The following is an 11,982-nucleotide window of genomic DNA, read 5'->3' as shown; positions in this document are numbered from 1 at the left end:
TACAGTTTATGAGCCTCCTGGCTCAGGTCACTATCATAAATGAGAAGTTATTCCCAAAGGATATTATCTGGGACAATAAGTGGATAAAAGTATTGAATTTATTAAACAGTCTGAGAAATGGAGTTGTAATTAGTCAGCTCACAAACATTTACCCCCAATGCTAAGTAACAGACTCTTTAGCAACAGCCAGCAGTGGGAGACATATTATTTTTTAAAACAATAATAATATTTCCGTAGCAGCTCCTATCTGAGAAGTTCAAAGCCATCCCCACAATGTTAATCACTTTAAAGACTTTCTGAAATGGAAGCCGGTAATTACTGTTTTCTTGGGCTTTCTAACGTGGAAATGAGGCTGAGAAGGTAGGGTGAGTGTCTTTGCCCAAGGCTGTGCTGTTGTCAGTACACACTGCTGTATGTACAGTGTGTGACCAACAAGGACCTCCTGAGTGGCACAGGGAACTCTGCTCAGTGTTACGCGGCAGCCTGGATGGGAGGGGAGCCTGGGGGAGCCTGGGGGAGAATGAGTACATGTATATGTGTGGCTGAGTCCCCTCGCTGTTGTTAATGGACTATACCCCAATGCAAAATGAAAGTTAAAAAAGATCAGAAAGATCATGAGGTGGGTGTGGCTTTCTTAGTTTGCTCCCTCACTGCCCTCATGCCCTCTGACCCTCCGGTTCCTGCTGTGTGCTTTGAGGGCTTCCCCGACCTTGGGGAATCTGCCCGCAGGGCAATGCAGGAGACCCCAGTCTGATTCCTGGATTGGGAAGATCCCCCGGAGAAGGGATAGGCTACCCATTCCATCCGTTCTCCTTCCCACTCACCCACCCTTTCCACCATCCTGTTCAACAGCCCTCAGCACAGCCCTGTCTTCACATCTGGGCCCTCTTAGGTGTTCACCAGCATCCCAGGACCTGTTCCCTGGACCTCAGCTTCCCCGGGTGCCGTAGCACGAGGTGAGAGGCATGATCCCCCTAGAGCCTCCCTGGAGCCCTCAAGCTGGCCCTGCATCCTCCCATCGCAGGCTGCTGGGAGGCCTAGTCTCCAGCCGTCTCTGGTAAGAGGTCTTCAGAGAGCCATTCCCTTCTGTTCCTGTCTGGTTTATCGACTCTGCACTCTGACCTCTCGTCTCCTGAGCTGTCCTCCAAGGCCTAGTCATGGGGGTGTTCCCTCCCCTCTCCCGAGTTCTACTTGGAGCTAGAGGAGGCTTGCTTGGGCTTCCCAAATTACGTTAGTGGTAAAGAACCCACCTGCCTGTGCAGAAGTCATAAGAGACACAGGTTTGATTGCTGGATCAGGAAGATCCCCTGGAGAAGGGCAGGACAACCCACTCCAGTATTCTTGCCTGGAGAATTCCATGGAGAGAGGAGCCTGGTAGGCTATCGTCCATAGGGTCACAAAGAGTTGGACACAACTGAAGCAGCTTAACACCGAGGCGGCTTGCTTACCATCAGGCAGACTGGAGCGTGTGCTTCGAGTATTCTCACTTCCTGTCTGCTATGGAGCTGACTGGCAAAATCATCACGCCGGGCCCTAAATCATTGACACACGGCTCCTGAGCCCAGCCAGTGCTGGGAAGTCTATGTTGCACTTTTGCTGGAAGAATGATGGAGGAAGCTGTACTCGGTAGAGATATAGGTCACAGAACATCTTCATTTTCGACACCTCACCTCACTGGCACCAATCCCTGTAAGGTAGGGACAGGCAGGTGAGACTAGTTCCATTTTACAGATAGGGAAGGAAAGTAGAATTTTTTGAGTAAGATTGTTTTGGGCAAGTTATATATGCTATCCTATTATTTAATATGTTAGGTAAGTTTTTTTCTTCATGTTATTTATTTATTTTTAAAGAAAACTGATGCTGATATTTAAAAGAAAATATTTTAAAACTGATATTTTAAAGAAAACATCAGAGATGTTATGAAATCCAACCAAGGCACAGCTAGTGAATGAAAAAGTCAAGATTTGAACCTAGACTCTTTTCCTTTACACCTGAGCTCTTCCTTTTGCATGGCTGATCGTGTAACCTTAGAAAGCCCAAGTGAGTCTCTCAGAGTATACAGGTGGTGGAACAGAAACAGAAGGCCGGGTGCCTTGCTGGACAGCCCAGCGTTCTGTATACCCTACGCTCCGCTGCAGTGAGGTCAGGACCCACAAGATCGCTGACAGTCACCTTGTAATCCAGTCAAGGCAGGGTGGGGTGGGGGTGGGCCAGGTGCAACTTGGGGAGGCTTCTTTAATCCCACTCTGTTCTGGATGGTGACTCTGGTCCCTGGAGGAAGAAGAGGAGGTCCCCTGTCCTTCCGTCTGTGCAGGTGCAGAAGGACTGAACTTCCTGGGGGCTGGCTTAGCCTTTATCACATGCCATCAACTCCCTGCGGTGGGAGTAATCACGCTCCTGCTCTGTTTGCTGTGAACTAATTAACTCTCCTCCTCCAAGCCATTCCCAGAGCCCTTATCATCTGAAGAGCTACAGCTCCAGGTTGGCTGCTGTGGCAACCTGGGAAGAGGTGGGAGGAGGTGACTCGGGGAGCAACCTCAATGATTCTGAGTCTGGGGGGTGCTGGGGCCCAAACCCGTTCATGGCCACTCACCTCTGTTTTGGAGACGGACCCCATTCAAGAAGGGGATGGAAATGATTTTCTGTTTTTGATTGCACCCGCTTTCTCAGTGCCCATTTATTTCCATTCATTCACTTGCTGTGAGAACTTGCGGCATCACTTAGCTCTCTGTCAGTTTCCTTATCTTCAAAACAGCTACTTCATAGGGTTGTTGTGGGGTTAAGTGGAATAACGTGTTTATATCATTTAGACGGTGCCTGACACATAGATCGTGCTCAATGAGAGTCAGCTATCACTGACATTATTATTATCACCGGTATTATTTACAGCCTCCCTGAACATTTTCTCAGCTGTCAGATGTGCATGAATACACTCAGGGATGTGAGAGAAAATATGAACAAAGTACTTAGAACTACGTTTGTCCAGAGTCGAGTAAAGTCAGCCTTCCGTATCTGCAGACTCCCTATCTGCAGATTCAGCTAACAGCAGATGGAAAATAATTGGCAAGAAAAAAAATTCCAGAAATTTCCCCAAAGCAAAACTTGACTTTGCTGCTTGGAGCTTCTATTTACCTACCATCTACATTATATTAGGTACTGTAAAGGGCTTCTCTGGTGACTCGATGGTAAAGAATTCACCTGCAACGTGGAAGACGAGTGTTTGATCCCTGGGTCTGGGAAGAGCCCCTGGGGGAAGAAATGGCAACCCACTCCAGTATTCTTGCCTGGGAAATCCCACGGACAGTGGAGCCTGGCAGGCTCCAGTCCGTGGGGCACTAAAGAGTTGGACATGACTTAGCAACTGGATGACCAACAACCAAGTTCTTATAAGTAATCTAGAGATGATGTAAAGTATACAGGAGGAAGAGTGTAGGTTATATGCAAATACTACACCATTTTATATAAGAGGCTTTAACATCCATGGATTTAGATATCCGTCCTGGAAACAAGCCCCTAAGGATACTGAGGGATGACAGATAGACACAGCACCCTGGTGAGCTGCCTGTGATGAGGGATGGAGGAGAAAGGAAAGGGAATTCAGGTTCTCACTCATTCATTCATTCACCTAGTCATTCATTCAAAAACTAATTGTTGAAGACCAGTATGTTTCAGTCTCTCTAGAGTGCCCTGGGCTAGCCAGTGTCTCAAGAGGTTCCAGGCATGAGAAACAGCTGAAGCCTGGATTTGCCAATGGAAGGGAGCAGGCAGGCAGGAAATCTAGTTCAGGGACGTACAACATTTCCATCCTCCTCTTCAGGGACCTGGATCTCTCCCACACCCCTCGATTTACCTTCTTTCCACCCAGAATGGAGCCACAGCAGACTTTTCACGTAAGAGAGTGAGATGATGATCCATTATATTCCACCTGAGCATCAATCTGTGGGTCGAGACAGGATCGTGGGGGCAGGGTGATGGGAAAGGGGGGTGGTCTGGGGACAAATGCAATGTTAAGAGGACAGGGGCCTAAGGGGCTCCCACCCCAGGCCTTCCCTAGCTTCCCCACAGTTTCCTCCCCTTTTTGCCCACCTAAATGCTTTCCTTTCCGTCCACTTCTCCTCCCCTTCTCTCGTGATGACTTCTTGGACTTGCCTTACCCATACTTGATCTTTCCTTTCTTTGGAATGCTATGTCAGTAGGACTCAGAACTATATTCTCTAAAGCAATAGCTTTGAGTGGCTCAGTGCCTACCTGATCTTATTTTCTCAACTCGGTTATAAGCTCCTCATGGGCAGGATCATGTTCTAAATCCCTTGGTACACTCACAGCATCGCCCCCTGGAAAAATCACCGAGTCTTCTGGAATCTCATCTTTATTCCGCTGCCCACCGCAGGCACCTGGTTATCCAGCCCCGTAAGCCCAAACGAGCTGGGATACCGGCCCTTCTCTGTCCCAGATCGTTCTTGTTTTTCCTGTAGTTGAAACAGAAATGTGCTGCCCATCCTTCAAAGCTGAACACCCGTGTCACATGGTCATTTCAGAGGATGCCCCAGGCAGAGTTAATTCATGTTGCTTCCACATCACATCTTTTGTTCTTAAAACCCTTCTAGGCTTGTTGGAAGAGTGTAGGCTGCTACAAAGCCTCACATGCCAGGCTCAGTGGGTCTTCCGGAAGCATCAGTCTCAGGGACCACCAGCACCCACCCTGCTCTCGCACAGAACTTCATGAAAGTCCTTTTATAGCTCTCGCCTCTTGTTTTACTATTTCTGTCAAGCCTTCACCTTACAGAAAAGCTGCAAAGACAAATGAGATAATATGTAAGGGTGCCTTAAACTCCAGAAGATGGACTACATTATTACGGCCGTAAAACTCTCTACTGGGGAAATCAAACTTGTTGACAGTGACTAGGGAAAGGAGGGAGGGAGAGATAGAAATAGAGAGAAAGAGGGACAGAGACCGAGGCACAGGGAGAAGGAGACAGAGGAAACACACGGACTAGCGTGTCGGTGGGCTGAGAGGCTGGAAGGGCGGTTTGCCTGGCCTCCACAAAGCAGCAAAGTGTTATGCTTACTGAAAAACAAAACACCCACATTTGAATTTGGTTTCTGCTACCTGCTCACAGAAGATTCATCCCCATCTCAGGGGAACAGCATATTTTAGTGAGTTAAGAGCTTTGAATTCAGCCAGACCTGCCCCCAACTTCCTAACTGCGGTCAAGGGTCTCTCCACGTGCGGGTTTCCTCCAGCCTCCGTGGTGGTTTGAGGATGACGGGAGCGTGTGCAGCCCTCACAGGTGCATGACAACCGCCTCGCACCTCATCCCTCCCACGGGGCACCCCCTCTCCCCACCCCGCACTGTCTCGAGGAGTCAGGCTAAAGTCTGCAGTCTCAGAAGGAGAGACCACATTCTTCCTCCTGGTCCTGAAAGTCACACATCAGGACCCCTGGGAAAGGAAGATACACAACAGGAGCTGGGAGGAGGGTTCCTGGAGGTCAGGGTGTGACCATTCTCTCTCGTTGGTCCAAGGGCCCAAGAGAACCACCTGAGAGGCTGTCGCAAGCGAAGACAGACAGAAAAAGCAGGGCCCAGGACGTGAGCCAGGGCAGGAGGCTTCTTGTCTCCAGAGGGGTCCATTGCTATCCTTTGGGCATCCTGGCCAGAGCATCACTTGAAATTCCCGTTGGGACGCAGTTAAGTACGTGTGTAAGCAGCCGAGGCCTCTGTGCAGGACGGCATGGAGGATACATCCTGCGCTCCAGCTGTACAGCGGGTGTTTATCTGGAGGAAGTGGCCCTGGTCTCTCTGGAAACGGCATGCTGCAGAAACAAAGCATACTGCCTGGCATCACTGGCTGCCACCCTCTGTCCCCCTCTCATGGGCCGGGGGCAATGAAGGGCCTATGTAATTCCCTTCATTATATAGGGAATTTTTCTACCCTCTCCCCAAGAGATATTTCATTTTCTTGCTGAGTCAGTCTTAGTAATTACTTATTTGCTGAATCCTTAAGGGGGCAACTAAGTGGACCATCAAGGCCTTGGGGAGGAGAGTCTGTCTTTCATGTAGTTTATAATCAATCAGCAGGACCCCAGACAAGTTGAGGTAGGGTGGGGGGTGTGTGTGTGTGTGAAGAGAATATAAGAGGCTCCCTCTGACCTGGGAGCCTACTCCTTGGCCTCCCCAAGTCCCTTCTAATACTCTCCCCAACTCCTTCAACACTCAGTGAAGGCTGCCTCCTCCAGGAAGCCTTCCTGGATAATCCTGCCACTTCCACCCTGAATAGGCCCCTCACCTGATTCCCCACCACACAGGACTGTACCTGCGCATTTCCTGGTGCACACCCGGAGATACCTGTTGGTTGACTGACTGTCAGAGCCCACCTGGCATGGACCTACCCATGGACGCCATACTCAGTAGTCCTTGTGGAAAATCAGGAAGCTGAGCCCCACAGGTCCTTTCCTTTTTAACCTCTCAATCCCCTACATCTGCCTTGTTTCATCTGAAACGTGGAAGGTGAGAAAGGTTTTCCGCACATTCTCCAGGAGCACTGGGCTGAGGGCTCCCTTCCCCGCTTGTTCCTCTTTCCGGGCCCATCTTTCCTTCCTACTCCCCCTCCCCACACTGCATGCCCCTGGGGAGGCTGGCCTGGCCAGCATCTGCTTCAGGTATTCCTTCTCGAGGCCTTTGGGAGCTTGGGACCAGGCCCCTTCAGCCTTTTCAACACAGTGAGCATCAGAGCTACCTTTGTCTTCTGCTTATTGTAGTGGTTTTTTTTTTTTTTTTTCAATTGTACTAAAATGTACACAACCTAAAATATACCATCTTCACTATTTTTAAGGGTGCAGTTCAGTGGCATTAAATATACTCACATTGTATAACATCAACACCATCCAACCATGGAACTCTTTCCATTTCCTAAACTAAAACCCTGAACCTCCCAAAATAACACCTCACTCCCCCTCCTACAACCTCTCAAACACTGTTCTACTTTCTGTCCCTAGGAACTTAGCAGTTGACTGTTTTAATGGCACAAACCCCCTTAAGTGCGATATGCACCTGGAGCAGGCACCAACCAACTCGTACCTGGAGACTTCTGTGCCCAGTTGTGCTCTCCTTGAGATGTGAACTTAATTTGGACACGTCTCCCGGTGGCTCAGATGGTAAAGAATCCGCCTGCAATGTGGGAGACCTGGGTTTGATCCTTGGGTTGGGAAGATCCCCTGGAGGAGGGCATTCTCCAATATTCTTGTCTGGAGAATCCCCAAGGACAGAGGAGCCTGGCGGACTACAGTTCATGGGGTGGCAAAGAATCGGACATGACTGAGCACACACACTCCTCTTGTGGATGATTGAGCCCAAAGCTGAACCCAGGTTGTTTAACTCTAAACTCGTACTCAAAACTCGTATGTTAAACAGATTGCCAGTCCAGGTTCAAAGCATGAGATAGGGTGCTCAGGGCTGGTGCACTGGGATGACCCTGAGGAATGGGATGGGGAGGGAGGTGGGAGCGGGGTTCAGGATGGGAAACACAAGTACACCCATGGCTGATTCATGTCAATGTATGGCAAAAAACCACTACTATATTGTAAAGTAATTAGCCTCCAATTAAAATAAATTAATTAATTAAAAAAAATAAAACCTCCAAGGGAGGACTTCCCTTGTAGTCCAGTGGTTAAGACTCGGCGCTTCCAATGCAGGAGAAAGGCATGGGTCCTATTCCTGGTTGCTGTGAGACACCACACACAAAGAATTCGCCTCCCCTTCCCCCCCAACGCCCCCGCAAATAAAACTCCAAGGAATGGATTTTGAATGAGGGAATTTCAGGGACCTTGGCTGGGGACAGCAGGGGCTTTGGGGCAAGCTGTGAGTTTAGAAAGCAGAGATTTTTGGCATCTCTTAAATCACACTTGATTGCCTATCCTCAGACACCCAGGTTTTCAGCCTCTCGCTTTCTTTTTGCTGAGGGCTTAGTTATTACCCAGGAACATTCCTGGTTACTTGGAACAATCAGAGCGCTGTATTCACGAGAGAGCTGCCGTGGGTGGTGTTTCACGAGCCTTCGTATGGGTGGCTGTGAACTGGGCACACGCTCAATTTCTCTGCTTGAATTACCTCCTCCTGGGCCTGGCGGGATGAGGTCAGCCCTGGGAGGTGCATTTTAGTGCTGGCTTAGCCCGAGACCATGCTTATTATGCAGCCTGGGCTGGCCCTACCAGGCACTGGTTTGGGCAGGAATAGTAATCAAGGTAGCTCCCTTCTAGTAAGCTCCCTCTCTATGCCAGGCACTGTTTGATTCACATAATTTGATTTAATCCTCACAACTGTTCGTGTTGGCCAGAAGTGGATTTGAGATGAGTATTCGTGTGTGTGTGTCTGTCTGTCTGTGTGCGCACGCTCAGTCATATCCGACTCTTTGCCATTCCATGTACTGTAGCCCTCCAGGCTCCTCTGTCCATGGGATTCCCCAGGCAGGAATACTGGAGTGGATTGCCGTTTCCCTCTCCAGGGGATCTTCTCGACCCAGGGATTGAACCTGAGTCTCCTGTACTGGCAAGTGTGTTCTTCACCACTGAGCCACCTGGGAAGCCCCATGAGGATTCTTAGGCAAGTGATTTAATGAGTGGGCACCATCGTAGGCATGAGGGAAGGGTGCTGAAGGTGCCAGGGCTTGGGCTTGACTCTAAAGGCCATGGGGGATCGCTAAAGGGTGCCTTGGAGGAGAAACATTAGCAGATGTGTGTTCTGCATGCCAGGGGGAGAATAGGGAGGAGGGTGTTACATTTATTTCTTCCAGGGAAATGTGAAGATCAAATAAAAAATGTGTGAAAGCGTTCTGAAAATCACAAGGAGTTTTACAAATAAAATGTGTCAATTCCAGGAGAAGGGGCTGCAGGAGAGACCATGTAGTTGACCTGCCAAGAAGTTGCTGGAGATGCCTGGCTGGGGGTGCATTCTGGCTATTCCAGAGCTAGTCCTGGTCTCAGCGCTCCCAAGGGAACCATCTACCCTGCTGGGGCCTCAGTGAAGAGGCCCCACTGGGGTGTGGGTCATTTGGACTGCCCCACTGCTATGGGCACTTCCCACCAAATGCTTCTGGGTGGGAAGTGAGATGACCTTTTTTCTAATAGCCTCCATGGCCTTCAAGGGCCCCAGAGACTGGTCAGTGACTGGACTCTGAAGGCAGCTGTGTCATGGCCTTGGCAATGAGCTACAGCCCTTGGGCTGCTGGGAAAACCTCCCAGGGCTCAGCCAGGGGCCCCAGGAACCCAAACCCTCTCACCTTAGCATTTTCCTCCTTTGCCTTGGGGAAGCAGCTGTTTGCAAAGGCCCGTGGAGCTTTCTCCTTTGCTCTGCAAAAAATGTTAAGCAAACATTTAAGGAATAAGAGCTGTATAATGATGAGAGTAAACACTGAGGAATACCAGCTATTATGGAACATAAGTGTTTTAAAAAAAATAGAAGAAAGGAAAAATAAATGGTGAAGGGCTGTTTGTCTCAAGCAGGCCTCCCACTGACTTGCAGGTGCGTGAGGAAGTGGGTGGACAGCCTTTCCCATGCTTCACATTTTGGGCTGCAGCTCCCAGACCTAGGCCTGCACCCAGGCTCCTAAGAGCCTTGATGCCCAAGTGTTTTCAGATAAAATGGGATTTCCTCCTCTTGCAGAAAAGAGGAAAGCAGAGCAGGTGGGATGCCAAGACTGAAGGACTAACTCCGCTGTGCTCTGAACTGTGCAGTAGGCCTGGCTGCCCCCCTAGAAAAAGATGGACAGGGAGCCAAGGAAAGGGAGGTGGGGCCTCTCTGGGGATGGCCACAGAGACTTCACCACCACGTGGAAAGTCCAGGCAGGGGCCAAGGCCTGCCCCAAGTCTGACTCATTCCTCCCCACATCCCCAAACCACACGTGTGTTAATTGCCCCATGGCTGCTAAGCCCTTTTCTGAATTCCCATCTGGGGGATCATTCAATTTTCTCTGAAGACCAATGCCTCAGCCCCTCTCTGGGGGCATAGCATAGTGGTTGGACAGAGGGTCAAATACTACTCTTGACACTTGTTGGCTACTGGCCTTAGTTACATTCTCTGAGCCTTGCCTTCCTAATCTGTGAAATGGGCTAATAAAGAGCCTATCTCACTGGGTCGTTGTGAGCACTGGATGAGGCTGGGCCTGGGGTGAAGGATGTGCTGAGTGAGAGTCACCACTCTTATCCCTGTCCCCTCTCCCATCTCAGGCTGGGAGCCAGTAGTGTCCTTGGTAACAGCTGAGGTACACACTCTTAGAGACTGACTTACCAGGCTCACCACAAAGTGACCCTCCATGGGTCCCCAGCTGGGTCTGATCTCCTTCCAAACTGCTTGTTTAGCACCCCTTAAGATGCAGGAAGGTTAATGGCTTCTGGAGGGGTAGGTTCTCTTTACCTCCCACTGGAAGCTTCTAATCTCGTTCTAGAATGACTTTAGAAACGATGCATTTCATTAACTTCAGACCTTTGGAAACCATTTGCTGCACCCCAGGCCTCTCCAGATGTGCCAGGCAGAGCGAATGAGCTGGGGCTGGAGGAGCCACATCAGGAAAAGATGCGGAGGAGTCTGTGTCTGACGTCACTTACTGTGCGGAAGTGTCTGGTGAACTTTTGCTCTGAATGAGCTAAAGGTGTTAGGAATTTCAGGGCCTTTCCTTTTCAGTGGATTCCTTGGAGGAGTTGAGCTTGGGGAACTTAACTTGGGAGGTGGGGCTTCATGGTAGAAATTTCTGAGATGATTTTTCAAAACCTACCTCCTCTCCCAGCCCCCACCAGGGCATCTGGGAATCTTTACTGGGGCGGGGCTGCTTGATAAAGCTCATACACATCCTGTCTCTGGCTGAGGGCCGCACGTATGGCTTCAGGATCAAAGAATAAGCCGTGTGTGGCAGTTACCGCCCAGCGTGGCTGCTGCTATTAGACCACGAGACTGGAAAGTGTACCCCACCTCTGTGTAATTTATTTATCTATTTCATTCAACAAATGTATTTGAGTTTCTACTATGTACAGGGTAGTTACCAACCTCAATGAATACAAAGATAAGTAAAGCATACAATGTCCTTACCTTCATTGAACTTATTCTTTTTGCTTAATTGATGTATGGTTGATGTTGGAGAATACTCTTAGAGGCCTTTAGACAGCAAGGAGCTGAAGCTCCAATACTTTGGCCACCTGATGCAAAGAGCCTACTCATCAGAAAAGACCCTGATGCTGGGGAAGATTGAGGGCAGAAAAAGGGAGCGACAGAGAATGAGATGATTAGATAGCATCACTGATTCAATGGACATGAGTTTGAGCAAGCTCTGGGAAGCCTGGCACACTGAAGTCCATGGGGTCACAAAGAGTCAGAACTGACTTAGCAACTGAACAACAACAATGGTGGATATACAATATTATATAAGTTTCAGGTGTTCAGCATAGCGGTTCACAATTTTTAAAGGTTATATTCCATTTTAGTTGTTACAAAGTATTGGCTTTCTTCCCTGTGCTGTACAATATATTCTCGTAGCTTACTTATTTCACACATAGTAGTTTTTACCTTTTAATTGCCTACCCCTACCTTGCCCCTCTCATGCCTCACCCCACTGACAACCACTAGTTTCCTTTCTGTAGCCATGCGTCTGCTTGTTTTTTGTTATATTCTCTAGTTTGTTTTATTTGTGTATTGTATTATTTATTCCATTTTCACATTTTTATTGGGGGCCACGGGGGAGGGGCCTCTCCCCGGGCATGGAGGTTTTCATACTTGCTCCATCCACTCCAGGCTTGGGTCTTAGAGTCCTGGGGGTGGCTGGGCAGGTTCCCATGGTCTCAGAGGGGCACCGGATGGTTGTAGGCTGTGTTGATCTAGCCTTGTATGTAGTGTAGGGGCTGAGTGTGGGCAGAATTATCCTGAGGGCTGGGTGGTGAAGGATGGGACCAGCTCCTGCTCCTTGGACCAGACGTTGTTGAGGAAGGCAGTGAGTCTC

Source organism: Capra hircus, chromosome 16 (genome assembly GCF_001704415.2).
Source record: "Capra hircus breed San Clemente chromosome 16, ASM170441v1, whole genome shotgun sequence".
Lineage (NCBI taxonomy): Eukaryota > Metazoa > Chordata > Mammalia > Artiodactyla > Bovidae > Capra > Capra hircus.
This window is presented reverse-complemented; position numbering follows the sequence as displayed.